General features: G+C 48.2%; 1 non-coding gene across 1 annotated transcript; it reads right to left on the bottom strand.

Annotated features, from left to right (window-relative positions):
- Window positions 1-1,238: 1,238 nt before the first annotated feature.
- On the bottom strand, window positions 1,239-1,311 carry TRNAV-AAC. Its single transcript has one exon. It is a non-coding gene; the product is annotated as a tRNA-Val (tRNA).
- Between the last annotated feature and the right edge of the window lie 16,345 nt (window positions 1,312-17,656).

Genomic DNA, 17,656 nt, shown 5'->3' on the forward strand with positions numbered 1-17,656 from the left:
GAGCAGTTGGAGTCATCCTGGTATTAAAATGCTTGGTTTATTTTTTTTTTAAATTCCTTTACTTCCCTCTCCCTTTTAGACTCAGAGCCTTTAAGGTCAGAAGGGACCAGTGTGATCATCTAGTCTGACCTGCTGCACCTTGCAGGCCAAAAGACCCCACCCACCCACTCCTGGAATAGACCCGGGAGGGGAGGCAGCTCTGTGCTCTGCCCCTACCCCAGGCAGCACATGGAGGCCCTCTGCTCCCCTCCCCCCACAAGGGGTGTGCAGAGATGTGCCAGCAGCACTAAGGTGGCTCCCTGCCCACTCTACATCCGCCACTCCGTGCCACTCCCAGAAGTGGCTGGCATGTCCCAGCATCCCCTGGGGTGGGGGGAGTGTCTCCACGTGCTGCCCCTGCCCCGAGCACCAGCTCTGCAGCTCCCATTGGCCAGGAACTGTAGCCAATGGGAGCTCTGGGGGCAGCGCCTGCAGACAGCAGCACATGGAGATCCCCTGGCCCCACTCATCTAGGAGCTGCTGCCAGAGGGTTGTGTGTACCGGTCACTTTGGGAGCTGCACCACTCACCTACCCCCAGCGCAGAGCCCACACCCAAATTTCCTCCCAGTGCTTTGCTTGTCTTCCTTTCTACCAGAACCATCCTTCTTCTCCTGGGCTGCAAGTAGCCACCCCTGGGAAGACAAGAGGCAGGCACAGGATTCTGCCAGGTAAGTGTCTCCCAGCACCGCGATGGACGGTGCGATGAAGGTAAGTCTTCCTGAGGCACAATGAACTGCAACGCAGCGAACCACTGGCCAGACGGTCGGGGCGAAGGGCGTTCACTGGAGGTACAAGCTTGTGAGTGACTCCTGAGCACAGGGCCCCTTCCCGTTTTAAGGACCTGCTCCTCATGGCCTGCGACTGGAGATGACTTGGCTGCATCTGGTGGGTTACACTCCACCTCAGCCAGTGTCCATGCTCTGGGTGTGTGATCGCTGCCTAATGAGAGTCCCAGACACCTTGTCTATCTAGCAGCTCTTCTGATCTTCCAGCTGTTCAATCAGCCCCTTCATCCCACAAGCATGGCAGGAGGGAGCGGGAGGGGGAGGGGGAAAGCCACTTCACAGGCATTCAGAGAGGGAGAGGAGACAAAAATGGGAATGGGGGAAGTATAACAGACCTATTGAGCATAGAAATCACTGCTGCTCCTACAACAGCAGGGACAGGCCACTAGGAGCTGGGAAAAATTAAGCCATCATGTTTCTGCCTGGTTTTGAACCAGGGACCTTTTGCATGTTAGGCAAACGTGATAACCACTACACTACAGAAACTCTATTGCAGGGCTCTGCCCCTCCCTTCATAAGAACGGCCAGACTGGGTCAGACCAAAGGTCCATCCAACCCCATATCCTGTCTGCCAACAGTGGCCAATGCCAGGTGCCCCAGAGGGAGTGAACCTAACCGGAAATGATCAAGTGATCTCTCTCCTACCATCCATCTCCACCCTCTGACAAACAGAGGCTAGGGATACCATTCCTTACCCAGGCTGCCTAATAGCCATTAATGGACTTCACCTCCATGAATTTATCTGCAAAAATAATGAGTACTTGTGGCACCTTAGAGACTAACAAACTTATTTGAGCATAAGCTTTTGTGGGCTAAAATCCACTTAATCAGATGCATACAGTGGAAAATACAGCAGGAAGATATATATATACACAGAGAACATGAAAAAATGGGTGTTGCCATCCATACTATAATGAGAGTGAGCAGTTAAGGTGAGCTATTATCAGCAGGAGAAAAAAACCTGTAGTGACAATCAGGATGGCCCATTTCCAACAGTTGACAAGAAGGTGTGAGTAACAGTAGGGGGACAAATAAACATGGGGAAATAGTTTTACTTTGTGTAATGATCCACCCACTCCCAGTCTTTATTCAAGCCTAATTTAATGGTGTCCAGTTTGCAAATTAATTCCAATTCAGCATCTCTCGTGGGAGTCTGTTGTTGAAGGTTTTTTGTTGTAATATTGTGACTTTTAGGTCTGTAATCGAGTGACCAGCGAGATTGAAGTGTTCTCTGGCTGTGTTTGAATGTTATAATTCTTGATGTCTGATTTGTGTCCATTTATTCTTTTATGTAGAGACTCTCTGGTTTGGCCAATGTACATGGCAGAGAGGCATTGCTGGCACATGATGGCACATATCACATTCGTAGATTGCAGGTGAATGAGCCCCTGATGGCATGGCTGATGTGATTAGGTCCTATGATGGTGTCCCCTGAACAGATATGGGGAGAGAGTTGGCAATGGGCTTTGTTGCAAGGATAGGTTCCTGGGTTAGTGTTTTTGTTGTGTGGTTGCTGGTAAGTATTTGCTTCAGGTTGGGTGGCTGTCAGTAAGCAAGGACTGGCCTGTCTCCCAAGATCTGAGAGTGAGGGATTGTCCTTCAGGATAGGTTGTAGATCCTTGATGATGCACTGGAGAGGTTTTAGTTGGGGGCTGAAGGTGACGGCTAGTGGGGTTCTGTTCCTTTCTTTGTTGGGCCTGTCCTGTAGTAGGTGACTTCTGGGTACTCTTCTGGCTCTGTCAATCTGCTTCTTCACTTCAGCAGGTGGGTACTGTAGTTGTAAGAACGCTCGATAGAGATCTTGTAGGTGTTTGTCTCTGTCTGAGGGGTTGGAGCAAATGCGGTTGTATCTTAGAGCTTGGCTGTAGACAATGGATTGTGTGATGTGGTCTGGGTGAAAGCTGGAGACATGTAGGTAAGTACAGCGTTCAGTATGTTTCCGGTATAGGGTGGTGTTTATGTGATCATCGCTTATTAGCACAGTAGTGTCCAGGAAGTGGATCTCTTGTGTGGATTGGTCCAGGCAGAGGTTGTAGGTGGGATGGAAATTGTTGAAATCATGGTGGAATTCCTCAAGGGTTTTCTTTTCCATGGGACCAGATGATGAAGATGTCATCAGTGTAGCACAAGTAGAGTAGGGGAATTAGGGGACGAGAGCTGAGGAAGCGTTGTTCTAAGTCAGCCATAATAATGTTGGCACACCGTGGGGCCATGTGAGTACCCATAGCAGTGCCGCTGACTTGAAGGTAAACATTGTCCCCAAATGTGAAATAGTTATGGGTGAGGACAAAGTCACAAAGTTCAGCTGTGACATTATCGGGGATACTGTTCCTGACGGCTTGTAGTCCATCTTTGTGTGGAATGATGATGGAGCGTCTACATAGCCAGACAATCCTGCTGTCAGGGTGCCAATGCCTGAGATGATGGGGCATCCAGGATTTCCAGGTTTATGGATCTTGGGTAGCAGATAGAATAACCCTGGTTGGGGTTCTAGGCTGTCTTATTGCCAAGGGACGGAGAAACTCAGCCAGCCGCAGGGGGTGCAGAACACCGCCCTAGTGTGGGAGTGACAGCGCCTCCAAGATCCTGACACCCCTATTGGTTCCACTGCTGGTTGTTTTCCTTTTCCGATGGGACTCTGGGCAAGTTGCTCCCCACTCTAGGGCTCCGTCCCCAGCAGTCAAATGGGGATTTCGTACCTTCCCGCTATTGGAAAGTGCTGGGAGAATCCCCCAGCCAAAGCTGCTCTGACAGTGCTAAGCAGCATCTGACCATTCAAGGTCGGAGCGCACTGCCCAGGAGGAGGAGTGTTTGTCTCTGGGGTTTCACTTCAGCCCAGTCTAGAGAGAGGGGCCCAGCCATGGGGTTTGGCTCAAGAAGACCAAGTCCCCAATTCGTTAAGGGCGTTTTGAATTCCAGTCCCGAGCTCCAAAGTGCTTGGTGTCATTTGCACATTTTAGAAGCATGATCTCCACTCCATTTTCCAAATCATTCATGAAACTATTGAATAGTACCGGACCCTGGACTGATCCCTGCCGGACCCACGAGGTGCCCCCTCTCCGTTGGGCAGCCAACCATGGAGAAGGGCCCTTGGAGTCTGGGCTTTCAACCAGCTCTGCACCCTCGTGACACTGATTGAATCTAGACCGCATTTCCCTCGTTTGCTTGTGAGACTGTCCTGCGGGACTGTGTCAAGAGCCTTAGTATTCCCAAGATAGATCCCATCTACTGTTTACCCACCTCCACTAGGCCCGGAACCCTGCCAAAGAAGGAAAGAGGCTGGGTTTGGGATGATTTGTTCTTGACAAATCCATGCTCACTTGTCCTAACAACCAAATTCTCCTGTAGGTGCTGCTGACAAACTGTTTAAGAATGTATTGCAGTATCTCTCCAGCTATGGAAGTGAGGTTGGCTAGTCTGCAAGTCCCAGGGGGTCTCTTTGTTCCCCTTTGAAAGATAGCTCCTGTCTTGTTCATGGATGGGAAGATGTTCTTTTTCAGGGATCTCAGATGAGAACTGGGGCACAACACCTGGTTTGTTAAGGCCACAAAAATGGAGGCAGGAACCTCTTCTCTCCTGCTGGCAAAGAACCCCAGGTACCTAAAAGACAGGGACTCACACCCCTGAATGGGCTTTAGAAAAGGCAGTGGTTAAAAAGTTTGGCCCCGACCATTTCTTGTTTCCGCAGACTAGACATTTTAGCAAACTTTAGATTTCCTTGGTGTTAAACACCGTGAAACTCCCCTTTCTCCTTCACACAGGGCTTTATCGCCCCTTATCTCACTCAGGCTCATGACTGCCCAGAGTTTGAGAACTGTCCCTGTTCCCATTGGGCAGATGGGGAGGAGCCTGAGGTATAGAGAAGGGAAGTGACCTGTCACCAGATGGATCAGACTGAACAGGTTTCACATCTCGAGGAGGCTCTTACCTTCTAAACAGGGACGGCTGTTTTCTAGTAAAATCACTAAAAGGGAAGGAGAAAACTCGAAAGAGGTTCCTCCTGGCGCTCACGTCCGTGAACCTGAATACTCTCTCAGTCCTCAGAGAGAGACCTGGAGAAGGAGACTTGCTGCAGCAAAGCCACAGGGGTCTCTGAGGTTTCCCTGGCCCCTCGCCCCGTCCTGCCTGGCTGATGTCAGCATCTCTCTGTGAGGTCACCACCTCCCCACTGCCTTTGACCAATAGGCTGAGGTCCTGCAAAAGGCCTTTGTGATGTCACTGCCACACCCCTCCCTTGCTGTGCCAATGTCCTGCCCCTGGCCAGGCACTTTGGAGGTTTGAGCTACTCCCTGTGGATCACCCCACTCAAGGAGCATTCGTTCTAGGCAGCAAGCCGGCTAGACAGGGAAACATCAGACGCTGCTCCCAATGCTACACTCAGTTTTTCAGAAATGAGTCGACTTTATGGCCAGAAGAGACCATTAGAGCATCTAATCTGACCCCCTGCATATCACAGGCCTCCTGTATGACACAAGAGCTATTTTGGGGGCAAACACATTCCAGAAAGGCATCTAGTCTTCATGAAATGACATCAGGAGATGGAGAATCCATCACTTTCCTTGGTAGCTTGTTCCTGTGGTGAATCATCTTGACTGTTGAATATTTGTGCCTTAGTTGTAATATGAATTTGTCTCTTTTCACCTTCCAGCCATTGGGTCTTGTTATTCCTTTCTCTGCTATTTTAAAGAGTCCTTTAATACCCAGTATTTTCTCTCCATTAAGGCACTTCAAGACTTCAATGACATCACCTTTCAATCTTCTTTTGATAAGCTAAGCAGGTTGAGCTCGTTCAATAGCTCACTAGAAGGCATTTTTCTCCAGCCCTCAGAACATTTGGTGGCTCTTTGCTGCCCCAGCTCCAATTTCACAACATCTTTGTCATACAAGGACACCAAAACTGAAGGCAGTATTCCAGTATCAGTCTCACTGATGCCGTGTCAGGGGCAGGGGGTGCGGGGCTGGCTGGAGGCAGGGCAGGGGGGTGCAGCAGGGGTTGGCTGGAGCCGGGGCGTGTGGGGCTGGCTGGAGACAAAGGCTGGCTGCAGGGAGGGCAGGGGGTGGAGGGTTGCTGAAAATGTACTGAGAGGTATTTTAAGGTGAAGATAACACCATGGTTACCAGGTGACTGGCACATCCTGGGTTAAAGAAAGGAAGGGACCTGGAGTTAATAGTCTGAAGTATTTCTGTTACTAACCCTGTCACTGTCTGACCCCCCTTCAGTGCGGAGCAGGTGTGTGCGTTGCTGTGTGGAACGCACAGACTCCTGCAGAGCAGGGGCAGCTGTTTCCATGGCAGAGAGCCTGGCACTTAAGAGACTTTCTTGACTTGCTGTTTTGAAGCAATTCAGTAAAATAACGGTGGAGCTACAATGTCCGGTCCAAAATTTCAGCCCCCCTGGTGCAAAAACGCTATTTTAGGATCTAAACAGGAGGCTTCCAGCGCTAGGACACCTGACCAGAGAGCTCAGTGGGGGCGTAACAGCTGCTGACTCTGAGGTTCCTGGGCAAAATCCACTTGCAGGTGGAGGCATTTCGATTTATTTGATCGATAATGAGGAAGGCGAAGATTTAATCGCAGGTATTTTTAGTAAATGTCATGGACAGATCACGGGCAAAACCCAAAAGCTCATTGCCCATGACCCGGCCATGACTTATACCATAAATACCCCTCATTGAATCTTGGGGAGGGAGGCCCAGGGGGTCCGTGGCACCAGCTGTGGGCGCAGGGAGTCCAGGGGGCCCGTGGCACCATGTACTGGGGGAGAAGACCCGGGGACCCACTGCCACTTCAGAGGCTGCCAGGTGAGGGGAGCCCCAGAGGCCAGACCTGCTCCGGCCACCTCGGGACAGGTGCCAGGAGCCACTGAGCTGTGGCTGCTCCTGCCACCCTTGGAACCACTGCTCAAGCTGCCCCCAGGCCAGCTGCTGGGGCAGCCACGGAGTCAGCCACAGTGGCCACTGCAGAAGTCACAGAATCTATGACTTGTGCAGCCTCCGTGACACAGAGGGATCCCTAATAAAGAGACAAACCCCTCCCTGCTGTGACTGCAGTTCCTGGAAGGAAAGAGAAGAACAGAAAGTGAAGAGAGAAGGAAAGAGAGAGACTCCCTGTCACCTCTCTCCCCTGCTCCCTCCCCCTTGTATTCTGTAACCCCATCTCACTGGGTTCCCTGTGCTGGGCCATGGGGGTGACACTAGAGTTCTGGGGATTTGGGGGGAGGGGAAGGGGGCTCTTCACTTCTCAGCATTTCACACAAATTTGTCTTTGGGCTGAAATTTCTCATGTGAGGCCTCTCAGTCAGAGCTGTACCCCACCCCCTTCAGTGGGGGGGGGTGTAAATTGCAGAGCAGGCAGAGAAGTCGCCCATAAAGGGACATATTGATCCGGTGACTGGTTCTGACCTGGGTCCCACGTCCTCTGACACAGGCTCATGTGCAGAACATGGGAGCTCTGGCTTGTCCTAAATGCTGTAGACTGTGAGTTCCTGGAAAGGGCAGGGGAGAGGGAGCAAGAGGAGAAAGGCAGAGACATTGGAGATGAGGAATTGGGGGGAGAAGGAGAGAACAGAGAGACAATAAATGATTGAAGCAGAACAGGTGTCCCAACTCCATCTTGCTCATCACAGGTGTTCACAGAGCTGGGTAGCTGCAGGTTTTCCAGTGTCAAGTCTGAACTTTGATTCTAACAATGTGCATTGACATATCAAGGGGATCTCCACATACCTGATCTCTTCCCCCCTCCCCTTTTTTAGTATTAATTTTTATTTTGACGTGTTTGGCTTAACCGTGATCGTCTCTTTCCCCACCTGTATTGCAACTTGGGGTTTATGTTTATTGTGCCTCCTTTTTGTTCATGTCATTATAATTGTAACAGCAAAGGAACCTGCAGGAGCAAAAACTGACTCAAAACTTCATTTCCCCACCATGCCGGAACATCCTACAAACAGCTCACGCAGCTGGAATCATAACACGCAAGGCCAGGGGATGGGAGATGCAGGTTTCCAAGTGTTCTGTCTTTCTCAGATGACACATTCCAGCCCCTTGTGTGCCTCCATCCTGTATGACCTGCTGGACTTTGACACATTTATTGTTTCATTCTATAGATAATGTGATTGTAACACAATGTGACTGAAATTAAACCACTTCCAGATGAGGAAACAACAGAAGAGAAAAGCCATTATTGTATTGGCTTGGAATCAAACCCAGATCAAGTGCTTGGAAGGCACCGACACACACCACCAATGCAGCTGGCAAGAGTAGCTTTCCTGCAGGCTGTGTGTGCTGGCAGAGGGGGTGACACATGACCACAGAGTTAGTGAGCAGGGTGGATGGGCTGGAAGCTGCCTGACAGCTGGGAGCAGAGTTACCATCCCAGAGTGACTGAAAGGGGGCAAAGGTGAAAACAGATCTCATTGGGAGCTGGCCCCACACCCGCCCCGCCCTGCCCCTAGGAGAGGGGAACTGAAGCTCAACTTCAATCACAGAAAAATCTTCCCTGAGGAGGAAGGGGACAGCTTGTTTTAAAGCCCAGGTTTGTGTTTGTTCCTGCTACATACGGAGGGGCTGGGTAGTGCTGATTCCACCCCCCAGACTCTGGGAGGATAAGGAACAAATTCAGGCTGCCAGTGACCTGCAGGAGGGAGATGATCTTTTGACAGTGACGGACGCCTCATCCTAAAGGCCTTTGTCTGCCCCCTTCCAGTGACTGTTTGGTGCAGGAATGCAGCCCCCACTCCTGGGTCTCTCCTGGGGAAATAACATTTCTGTGCAAAACACCAAAGCTTTTAACAGAAAGGAAGAAAAGGAAATGGCCACATGATGGGACTAGGACATAAGGAATGAAACACAAGATCCTTCTCCATGTGCATTGACTTTTAACCTTGTTTGTGGTGGTGTTGTATCCATGTTGGTCCCAGGGGTCCTCTGGGGCGCCGGGCATTGGCCACTTTCGGGAGAGTGGGCTAGATGAGAGTGGGCTAGAGAGTGGTCTGACTCAGTGTGGCTGTTCTTATGTTCTAACTGCTGGTTATGGAGGAGACGACCTTCCAGGCTACACAGAACTGAAGAAGTGTGTGGGGTTAGCTCCACAGCTTGTCTCTTTCACCAACAGAGGTTGGTCCTCTTACCCTGACCACCTTGTCTCTCTTGGACTCTGAAAAGTGTTTTCTCTCCACTCCCTTTGGAGAGAAGTTAAGTTTCCCTTTGGGCAACTATCAGGCTGAAGCAATTGTATTGACTGTGACACTAGAATTGAAGATTTAATATTATAAATAAATGAGTCTAAACCTGAGGTCCTGGTATTCACATTGGTTTTTCTAACTCAGTTCCCAATTCTCTTCTAGAAAGGCCTCCAGGACGCCTGCCCAGCCCAGCAAAAGTGGCAAGGAGAAAGCCCACACTGCTGCTCTTTCAGGTACTTGAAGGCTGCTATCAAATCCCCCCTCACTCCGTCAGTCCCCAGTCTGTGGCAGTGCCTGGGATTCTTCCGTCCTAAGTGCAGGACTCTGCACTTCTCCTTGTTGAACCTCCTCAGATTTCTTTTGGCCCAATCCTCCAATTTTTCTAGGTCACTCTGGACCCAAACCCTGTCCTCCAGCGCTTGGATTCTTTACATGCTTTCACAGAGCAAAGAGCACATGTTCCATGATTTCATAGGGCAGAGTTTTGTGCTATCGGGAGCTTTCCCTTTGTGAATATGACAGGTCGATCAACATAGAGACACATTGTGACCCTTCTCAGGGTGCTGAGGACTGTGAGTCTCCTTGTTGCCACCTGCCACAAGGAAGAGGGAGTTTTGCATTTGGCAGCTGGATGTTAGTGACCAAACTCACCAGCCAGCTGGAACTCAAGGACACGCCTCTGAGCTACAGCAGCCACCTTAACCCTTGAGTTCCTTCAATGTGTCCCCCTCTGGGGTCCAGCCCGGATCACCAGATACCTGGTGAAATCCCAGATCCTCTCTTCCCCAAGTATCCCAGGTTACTAGTTTTACTGTGGACCATTGCTACTGTATCTCACACAGCACTTGAGTACAGTTATCGAACAAGCAAAAAATTTATTTCACAAGGGATAGAGATTTAAACAAACAAACGTGAGTGACGGAAACCAACTGTTACCAACTAAACAAAGGCAGAAAGTGATAGAATAGAAAAGCCAGCACAAAAAACAGAGAGAGGAACAATAAGATACTAAAAGGACAATGGTTGGAACTCTCCATTTCTCTCAGTCTTTGGATTGATGGGTACTAGAGCTGTAGCAACAGTTGAGGAACCAGGGTAAATTAAATCTAAGGTTTGAGCTGCTAGTGAAGCATTTCCCACACTCACGGCATTCATAGGGCCTTTCCCCTGTGTGGATTCTCTGATGTTGAGAAAGGTTTGAGCTGCTAGTGAAGCATTTCCCACACTCACGGCATTCATAGGGCCTCTCTCCTCTGTGGATTGTTTGATGCCTAATAAGGTGCGAACTGCGATTGAAGGTTTTCCCACACTCAGTGCATTCATAGGGCCTGTCCCCTGTGTGGATTCTCTGATGTACAGAAAGGGCTGAGCTGTGAGAGAAGGTTTTTCCACACTCACTGCATGTATTTTTTCTCTTTCGCCTGAGGATATCCTGCTGTGTTGTGGTTTCCATGAGGATCTTCTGAGTTCCCCAAGAAGAAATAAATTTATCCACTTTCTTCCCTGGCTGGTTTCCTTGCTCTGTTTTTGGTCTGTGCTGAATCTCCCAGGATTTTCCCTGCTCATGACTCCTGGACACATTCCTTTTCGATCTTTGCGATAATGCTCTGTTTTTACCCACTGGCTCAACATTTTCAGGCTGAGAATTCTGCTCCTCTTTCTCACATGCCATTGCATCACCTGCTGTGACAGAGACAGAAACCTCAAACAGGGATGGAAAGGGGAAGACCAAACAAAAACAAGTGCTGAAGACAGGCCAAATAAAAATCAGGAGCTGAACTCCCCCAAACTCTTCCCCCAAATAGGAGAGAGGAGGGGGATGAATTCAGCCTTCACATCCCATCCAAATACGCAAGGGGGAAGGGAGGAAGCTACTGCCTGGTGTCTGCTAGGATCTATAGGAAGCCATGAACTATATTTACCCTGAGGATATAACCCCTGCTAGGGACAATAATGAACTGAGAGACCTCCCCAAGGGCTTTGTTGGGCAGTCCAGATGTTTCCTTCAGGCACGTACAGCTTCTGAGGTGGTTTAATGTTTCCTCACCTGTGCAGGGAGGTCTCAGGATCTCTCTTTCCTCTGAACCCTGGAGGTCTGGGACCCATGGCTCTTCCCCTTGTTCCAGCTGGGAGATCACATCACGTTGGAAAACTAGAAGCCCTGCTCAGATGAAAGAAAACAAAGGAGTTCAGTTGATTTGGTCATAAAGACTTGGTCATAAAAAAACATTCTATTCATTTAACTTCGGTGCTTAGTGTGACCTGGTGGGTCAGAGGCAGTTCTCACTGAAAATGCCAAAGTTAGGGCAGGCTGAAAAAGGGAGAGCAGATGCTCCCAAAACTGCTGGTTAACACTGAAGTTAAACTCACTGACCAGTCACCAACTGTGCTTCTGATCCCCCACTAGGGTTATCGAGAAGCTGAAAAAAGAAATCACACGGCCCCCTTTTTGCATCCCTGTTCTCTGACTCCCAATCAGCAACTAGGTCCAGCACAGTGAGAGGTTATTTAAAAACTCTGCTCACATAAACAAAGTGTTCCTCTGACCCCAAAGGCTCAGCCACATCACCAGGTCAGTATAGGTTTGGATATTACCCAAAATTCCATCCTTCCAGACAATCCTTTAGCATCTAAACTAAAGGTTTAAACGAAAGAAAGACAGAAAGAAGTTAAATGGGAACGCAGTCAGATACATTCCAAAATGGATATCTCAGGTTCTTAGCAGTATTGGTGAGTTGCTGGCTTGAAAGTCTGTCTGGAACACATCCACAGTTTGGATGGGTCATTCAGTCCTTTGTTCAAGGCTTCAGTTTGTAGAGAAGTTGCTCCAGAGGTAGGAAGGGGGATTGAAGACAAAATGGAGATGATGCAGCTGCCCTTTACATTCCTTTTGCCATGTGGCCTGTACTTCCTGTGTCCCAAACACAAGCTTCACAGCACGTGGCATGGCAAAGCCTTGGAGTTCTCATTACACAGGCATACCCTGGCATGTCTTGCTGACTCAATAGGTGTATCCCCTTGGTCCTTTTCATGGGCTCATTGTACAGATGATGACCCTGAATGGGCCATCAAACAGGCTAGGCAGTGTTGATGCCAATATGTCTGGGGGTGTCACCCAGAAACACTGCACAAGTCTGGAAATACAGATATACCCTACATATCTATAACTCACAATACAAAGGTGATACAAACATAGAAACAAAATTATCATACTTGGCAAATCATAACATTTTCACTGACACCTTACATGGCATATCTAGCACAACTCATTGCAATTTTATCAGATTATATTATTATTTTATTATTAATACCAAAGTGTCTCACGATTCCATACAGTGTCACACTTGGTAAACCAGTGAATTCCCAGGACCAGTTCCCCAGGTCCTTGAAGATGCCGAACACTGTGCTTATGAGGTATTGAAATACCCACATATCTGCTGGAACACACACACAGACACTGTGTCAGTCTATACCCCTGTGTTCACTCTTCTAGAAAATTATGATCAATTTTGTACACAGTATGGCTTGTGAGGTATCATTTGAAAACACATAATCTACTGAATATTATCCTCCTGTTAAAACGTGTAGTAACACTGTATGTAAAGTTATGAGATTTTACTATATGACTTATGAGGAGAGGCTGAGGGAACTGGGATTGTTTAGCCTGCAGAAGAGAAGAATGAGGGGGGATTTGATAGCTGCTTTCAACTACCTGAAAGGGGGTTCCAAAGAGGATGGATCTAGACTGTTCTCAGTGGTAGAAGATGACAGAACAAGGAGTAATGGTCTCAAGTTGCAGAGGGGGAGGTTTAGGTTGGACATTAGGAAAACTTTTTCACTAGTAGGGTGGTGAAGAACTGGAATGGGTTACCTAGGAGGTAGTGGAATCTCCTTCCTTAGAGGTTTTAAGGTCAGGCTTGACAAAGCCCGGGCTGGGATGATTTACTTGGGTTTGGTCCTGCGTTGAGCAGGGGTGTGGCCTAGATGACCTCCTGAGGTCCCTTCCAACCCTGAGATTCTATGATTCTATGATTCTATGATATTACTGAAAAGTTACAATTCTGGGGAACACCCACAGAGCAGTTCCTCAGAGACAGCAAGGCAAACAGCTGGTCAAACAGCCATTCTCCTGCAGGGGGAAGGTGGGAAGAAGACATTTACATTCCATCACAGGGACCTCTTGAAGCTGTTGTGGGAAACGACCACACGATTGATTTTGAATCAGCTCAGCCTGAGGCTCTTTTCTTGGTTAAAAGTGTGCAGGGGGCGACAGCTATTGGAATTCTATCCCCCTGAGCTAAAAATCACACAAGCCTTTTAAAGCTTAAAACCCCAAACAATGACACATATGTTGCACGTTAATTTCCTTATTTGGAATATATTGCAAAATATGATGCAGGTCAAAAGCGAGCTGAACAATCAGTTTTCCATATTCAGCCTTTCCTCTTATTGTTATTACACCTGGTGATATGGGAGCAAGACTCTGCATGTCTCAAGAAATGTCACTACCAACCTAGGCCATTTTCACATGCTGGGATGCAATCCAGAGCAGTGAGGAGTTGTGTCATCTGTAATCCTGGGTGAGATTCAGTGTTCTGCTGCTGGAGATCCCCTGTATGGATACTCCCAGCCAGCATTCAAGGACGCACCGAGTGTCTGTGTGATAAGTAACCCTGGACCGGCAGCTCTGACTCAGCCGCCTGCTTGTTACACCCCAAGCACATTCTGGTTTGGGTAGAGAAGGCTCAGGGTTTGAGAGAAGGCCGGGGGTAGGAAGCTTTTGTTCGCTATTGTGGACCTGACCCCCAGTTTTACTTGAGTAAAGAGGAGCTATTTGACACTGTGTGATACTGCTCCTGTGCTGTGTTCCCAAAGTGTTCTGCAGCAGGGGAGGGTCTCTGGTAGTGTGTGTGTGTCACTGGCATATTGGGGTGATGCTGCCAGGGCCAGCTCTGACAGTTTTGCCCCAAGCAAAAAAAGAGCGACGCCCTGCCCCGTGAGCGCCACCCAACCTCCTGAGCATCACACCGCCCGAGTCCCCGCCCCACCCAGTGCCCCGTCGCGTCCCCCAAGTCCCCCCCCCCCCGCCCCCCCAGGCCAAAACCAAAAAAAAAAAAACAAAACCCCCACGCCGCCCCCACCCAAGGTGCCCCCCCAACCATGTTCGTGGTAGGCAGGTGCCTGAGTCGGCCCTGGATGCTGCAACAAGACAGAGTAGAGGTGGCATTGTGGGGGTGGCATGAACCTTCACTCTTCATTTCCCCTTCCAATATCCGAGGGAACAGGAATCCTTACCCAGCGAGGTCACATTCTCATAGTTCTCCTGCATGACATCCCTGTAGAGGGCTCTCTGAGTGGGGTCCAGCAGAGCCCCCTCTTCCCTGGTGAAATACACAGCCACCTCCTCGAAGGTCACCGGCCCCTGAAAGAGCAAGAGTCCAACACTCAATACCTGCTGCCCCACTCATAACCCCACTATTCACGGAACAGCAGCACCAGGGAAATGGAAGCTCCGGGAGGCACATGTTAACAGAGTCCCACCCCACCTTGCCTAGAACAGCCAGGTGGCATCAGAGGGTGGAAAGAGAGAACCTTTGTGTCTCCCAGCTGACAGACGGAGGCAGGGTCTTCACATTTATCACATAGCCAGAGCTTGATATAGGAGATGGGGCGGTCTCTGACCCTACTGGTGTCTCCCTTGTAGGAATCCCAACACTCTCCAAATAAAATATATGGAAGAAAGGAGAAGTCAATAGTAAAGAATAGAAGTTAGAAGGTCAGAATTGTAGAAAACTGGTAAAGAAAGCTATCAGAAATCAATGACCAATCAATGACAATAAGAAGGAAGTTTTTAAAAGTATATTAAGTGCAAACTTTACTAGATAGAAATGGCAGAATTATAAAAAATAATGCAGAAGAGGTAAAAGTCCTCAGTAAATATTTCTGTCCTGGATTTGGAGAAAACAGATGATGTACTCATATCATAAGATGTTGACGACGACACTCTTTCCATTCTGACAAGAAGTCATGAGGACATTAAACAGCAGCTATTAAAGTCAGGCATGTTTAAATCAGCGGGTCCGGATAACTTGTATCCAAAACTTTCTAAAAGACCTGAAGTCAGACATCTATACTCGTGAAGAGAATGGTGCAGCCAATACTGGATTTCATTCATTAATAAAGAATCAAAGAAGGGTAATATGATTAGTGCCCACTAACAAAGGTTTAGAGAAAATAGAGCCTATCAAACTAAAGGGATATCCTTATTGGATGAGATCAAAAGTTTGGTTGCAGCTAATAGTATTGATGTAATTTACCTAAACTTCTGTAAGGGATATGACTTGATCAGCACAATATTTTTACTAAAAACTAGAAAGATACAAAATAAACACAACATACATTAAATAGATTAAAAACTGTGATAGTAAATGGGGAACCAGGGTCGAGTGGATTTCTTTCTAGCAGGTTCCCGCAGGGATTGGTTCTTGGCCCTGTGCTATTTAACATTCTTATCAATGAGCTCGAAGAGAGTATAAAATCATCACTGATAAAGTTTTCAGTTGCCACAACGATTGGGATTGGTGGTAACTAATGAAGTGTCAGTAGAGTCAGGCTCCATCACTGGGAGTCTGGGAAGTTGTCCCAGCCCTGGCTGTAGGGTTATTTCCTGTTCCACAAAGAGGGGAAGTTCCATTCCCAACTCCTATGCCTTGAAATTAGGCCCTATCTGACACTACACCCCCATATTCATCATAGTGGTACGGTTATAATATGATTAGGACATAATTATGATGTATTTTGTACAAGATGCATCATGTGTGGCGTCACTGGAAAAGTTATGATTTGCTGAATATGATTGTCCTATTTGTGTGCATGAATCATGTTTGTATTTGAAGTTATGGATACTGACTCTGTATCTGTATTTCAAATGTGCTTACTCTGGGTAACACCCACAACGAGCCTTTCAGGTACAACAATGAAGACGCCAGACAGTGCTGATGGCTCATCAACAAAGACAATGGACTGTGGAAGAGTTTAGCCTTCCCCTGAATGTTTCAGCCAGCCTATGAGTCATGGATACTATGACGCAGCAGGGCCTGTGACCAGACCACATGACACTAAACTCCATTTTAGTACCTGTATTTTTCCACAAACTGGACTGGGAACTGAGTTTGGAACAAAGGGGTCCCACCATATGGAAAAGCTACATAAGGTGGGGTGTGACATTATCTCTTGGTCTCATTCCCCACACAAGAGAACTCCTGGAAACACCTGAGAAACAAAAACTGAAGTGGGGGAAGTGCTGCTCCCAGGGTAAAGGGATTTCTAGCTTCTGTATGGAAACTTGGTGGACTGCTTCTATCATCACTCAGGGTGAGTAACTGCTAATTCAAATTCTATCCAGCTAGTATATTAGGCGTAGTTTGAGTTTTGGTTATTTGCTAAATAATCTGCTTTGATCTGTTTGTTATCATTTATAGTCTCTTAATCTGTCTTTCTGCAGCTAATAAACTTGTTTTATGCTTTATCTTAACCAGCGTATTTTGAGTGAAGTGTCTGGGGAAAATCTCAGCTTCGTTAGCACAAGCTCGCTGTGCACATCTGTCCCAGATCGAGGGGAAGGGGAACTATATTAATGAGCTGACATTAGAGGGATCCCTGTGCACTATAAGATGGTATAATTCTGAATTTATACTACAGCAAGTGTGCAAGGTTGGGGAGCTGAGAAATTGGCTGTTGTCGTCTATCTGTCCTTGAGTGGCTCAGGTAAAGCGCTCAGGTAGCTTAGTTGGGTGTATGGCGCCACCTGCTGTCGTGTTGGGTGATGATAGGCCCTGGAGAGGCTGGCTGAATCTCCAGCAAAGCAGTGTGAGAAGGGCCAGCCCAGCTTGAGGGTTAGAGGGCACAGCGGTTCCCAGACTGCCCCCTGCGGGTGACAACCCATCACACCCTAAACTACACTAGTGTCAGCAGGTTTGTCACATCCTGTCTCCTCCCTTTCTCCGCCCGAGATATTTCCTGCCTCCCACCACCTCTAGCAATTCCCACCCTCCTATGCATTTACTGCTCCTCTCCCTCCAAGGAGAACCCACCACCAGCTCCCTGAGAATCCCTTACCTGAGCCAGCTCCATTGCAACCATTTCCTTCCCCCTGGGAGGACGGGATGATCTGGAGCAAAACATGGACGTTATTCTGTACCCTGCTGGGGTGAAAAGGGCAGGGTGTAAGAATTCAGACGGGGCTTTGTACATTCCACAAGCCGATTCCCCAGATTTTCCCCTGCTAATGGACACTCTAGGTTCTGCCACACTGTGAAGCACAGAGTGACCTTATTCCAGTACAGGCCTAGCCCCTCCCACCAGGGTGTAACCCTCTGACACATGGTGAAACCCTCCCAATAACAGTCTCTCTGTTACACTTATCAAGTTTGTGGACAATACCAAGCTGGGAGGGGTTGTAAGTGCTTTGGAGGATTGGATTAAAATTCAAAATGATCTGGACAAACTGGAGAAATGAACTGAAGGAAAGAGGATGAAATTCAGTAGGGACAAGTGCAAAGTACTCTACTTTGGAAGGAACAATCAGAGACCAGAGAAGAGCAGAATCCAAGGAGTCACTTTGGGGGATTCTCCTTGTCATTGTCCCCAAGG

Source organism: Mauremys reevesii, linkage group 14, assembly GCF_016161935.1.
Source record: "Mauremys reevesii isolate NIE-2019 linkage group 14, ASM1616193v1, whole genome shotgun sequence".
NCBI lineage: Eukaryota > Metazoa > Chordata > Testudines > Geoemydidae > Mauremys > Mauremys reevesii.